Raw genomic sequence first — 3,536 nt, 5'->3', positions numbered from 1 at the left:
GAAAAGGGACTTGAAAGGAAAAGGCTTTGGGGCTTGAAACTTGTTTGAATGACTGTATGGTTTATGTCAAACACTTGGCACATGGTAGGTATTTTGTAAATATCTATGGAACAAGTTTATGAATGTATGAATGAGTGAATGATTAAATGAATAAAATAGTGATTCTCTTTGTCTAAATAGCCATTTTGAGAAACTATACTAAATCATTGTTAATCTCTGTGTATTTTTCTTGTCTTATCCTGAGCTACAGTTTGAGAACCACTATCCAAGACAAAATTAATATGCAAGAGCTGGAGGCTAACTTGGACCAGAGCTTTGCTGGGCAAGCCTGAGACCAGTATTGCAGTGACAGTTGTAATTGGTTAGCCATTTGCAATGGGAAAGCATATTGCAGGGAAGAAGAGTAGGGGCTAGCACTGTCTCTTGTAGAGAGTCTCCCTCTATTGACTTGAAAGGTATCAGTTTGCTTTCCTGAAGGAAGCTGGTATAGAGCATGGCAATGGGGAAACACCAGCACATTTTCTTCACCCCATGCCAATCAGAAGAGCCAGAGAAAAGACAGAGATGCTCTTCTGCTCCTGTCACATTGATACTCAAAACCACAAGGCTATAACGGACACCTGTTAGAGTGCTGCTCCCTTCTCCTGGAATGAGCCTTGAAACACAGGGCTCCAGTGGTCCTGTTAGTAGAGTGATACCCTGACCCTCTAGCCACAGATGCTTGAGCTGGTGGTAGACTCCTTCCCTCAGGTAGCCCTATCAGCTTCTCTCCCCCAATTTAATGTTTTCAAAGGAAATAAGCAAAGAATTGCGTTGACTGACCTGATGTCACATTCATAGCAGAGAGAGAGCCTACCAACTTTGGCAGCAGAAGTAATGAAAACCTCTAAACTTGATCATTTGATTATTCTGTCAAATTTGTGAGACACCTGATATCCTTCTAATAGTACCCATTCCCCTGTTATCTTTTGGTAAGTTCAGCTGAAATGGCTTCTGGAGTTTGCTGAACTAATCCCAAGGGAAAATTAAAATCAAATTTTTAGGAATCAGACTATGTTTTAAGCATACATTTCACATTAGAAGGAAAAGCTGTGTTTTCAAACAATGCAATAAATCACTAAAGTTTTTATACTTAAAGTATATAGTACCAGCAGTAAAATCTGTAGAAAATAAAAACTTTAATTTTATTTTGGGGTATTTTAGTAACGTTCATTTAAAAAATCTTTCACTACTTAATAACTATTTCTTGAATTAAAAGTATTTTCCATAAAATGTGCTCAGGATTAGATTAATGGCATAGCAGACATTTATAATTTTAACTTTTCCAATCCAAGAATAACTGTCCATTTTCCTTGATTCAAATCTTTTTTGGGGGGTGTGTCCCACATTTTTCATTTATTGCTATTATAAATAAGATGATTTCCTCCATTATATTTTAACTGTATATATGAAAGTTATTGATTTTTTGAATATTACTTTGTACTCCGCTCTCTTAGTGAATTCTCTTGTTGTTTCCAGTAGTTTTTCCAGTTGATTTCTTGTTTGTTTGTTTGTTTGTTTAGGTATACAGTCATGTCATTTGCAAATACAGATAGCTTTACTTCATTATTCCCCATGTTACACATGTATTTCTCTTTTTGTCTAACTTCATAACTAATATTTTCAGGAAAAATATAGGTGTGGATAATAATAGTGATAGCAGGAATTCTTGGTTTGTGACTAAGAGAATGTTTTTAAAGTTTATCCACAAACATAATGCTAGTTTTTGATAGTTCATTTTTAAAAGAAAGCTTAAAAATGCCTAAATTATAGTAGGAAAATGTTCACTCAAAATGCCTAATCTTCTTATTTATTGATGTCAAGAATTTTTTCTGCCAACTAAACCCATTTTTGAAAAAGAATATATTTTTGCAAATAAATTAGTATCTTTTAGTTTAATGTCAGAACTGTATAAACTAGATAAAATGTGGCACTAACTTACCTAAATATAGTGGAGAATAATTCACTTTCACAAAATTTACAATGACCAGAAAGATAGACTGTCCTCATTCAAGCAATTCTCTGCCTTTCATACAGAAAAGGGTTAATATTAAATTAATTGTTAGTTGAAACAGTTCATCTTTCAGCACATAATATACACATACAATGACACACAGTATCTTTCATTACAGATTTCATACCTGCAACCCCACATCAAAATTAAGGTCTCAGAGCCTTCCATCCCCACATTTAAGTGTCTAAATTTTAACACCTTACTTACCCAATCATTCAACAAATATTGAAAGTCTACCAGTTGAGGGCGCCTGGGTGGCTCAGTTGGTTGAGCGACTGCCTTCGGCTCAGGTCATGATCCTGGAGTCCCGGGATCGAGTCCCGCGTCGGGCTCCCTGCTCAGCGAGGAGCCTGCTTCTCCCTCTGACCCTCCCCCCTCTCATGTGCTCTCTCTCTCTCATTCTCTCTGTCTCAAATAAATAAATAAAATCTTTAAAAAATAAAAAATAAAATAAAATAAAAAAATAAAATAAATAAAAATAAAAAAATAAAAAAAAAAAAGAAAGTCTACCAGTTGCAAGTTATCCAAATACTGGGTATGTGATAATGAATATCACACCATACTCACCCCATATGTCTATTGGGGAACAAAGATAATTAAACAAATATTACCATCAAGCATGGTAGTATATGAACTCAGCTGAGAAATCTGGAAATGTCACATTGCTATTTTTTTTCTGTGTCAGCAAAAACACTGACACATTTTTGCAAAATAGAAACATAAGAAAAGATAAAATATGAGTCATGATCATGTTCAATTTGGCACTTATTTTTATGACATGGGATGGGACTTCACAAAGTAGGAGCAAAAACTGTGATAAGCAACACTTCCCTTCTCTCTCTGTCACACATACACACCCCTCGCTTAAGATATTTATAACTGACAGTGCAGCTTTATTACGGACTAGGCCTTTCCAGGCATTATTCATAAGAATAGCTCCCTCACTGTTTCCTGTGGTTCCAGAAGCTTTCTTCTTAACTCTGTTCTAGAAACCACTTGCTAACACTACCTCAGCATTTGGGCCCATTCTTAGCATTGTAATAAACGAAGACCAAACTCCTGGAAGAAATGTCCAAGTATTCTTTTTAACTGTTTCTGACCTTAGAAATTAAAAAAGAAATGATAACGTCCACCATTCCTCCCTTTTGAATTAGTGAAGAACTAAAATCTGAAATTCATGGGGAAAAGTACATATTGAGTCAAACAAATCTAAAGAATATTGTATGTAAAGAGAGTAGTGTCTACAGAGATTATATATATTTAACCCTCTAAACTGAGAGTAACAAGAAGAAATAATATCCATCTTTTTATGAGTATAAAAAATCAGAAAACATTTTCAATGAAAAATCTGATGAAAAGATGAAAAGGACACTGAAATCTATACTCATGTGACCTCCTCCCACTTACTTAAGGGCAAACAAAGGACGCAAATATCTGATAGAGAATGAAGGGATCTCGTATACTGGTGAGTTAAAAAAACTAG

The sequence above is a fragment of the Phoca vitulina genome, unplaced genomic scaffold (assembly GCF_004348235.1).
Source record: "Phoca vitulina isolate PV1807 unplaced genomic scaffold, GSC_HSeal_1.0 scaffold14, whole genome shotgun sequence".
Taxonomy (NCBI): domain Eukaryota; kingdom Metazoa; phylum Chordata; class Mammalia; order Carnivora; family Phocidae; genus Phoca; species Phoca vitulina.
The sequence above is the reverse complement of the archived record's forward strand: the minus strand, read 5'-3'. Positions refer to the sequence as shown.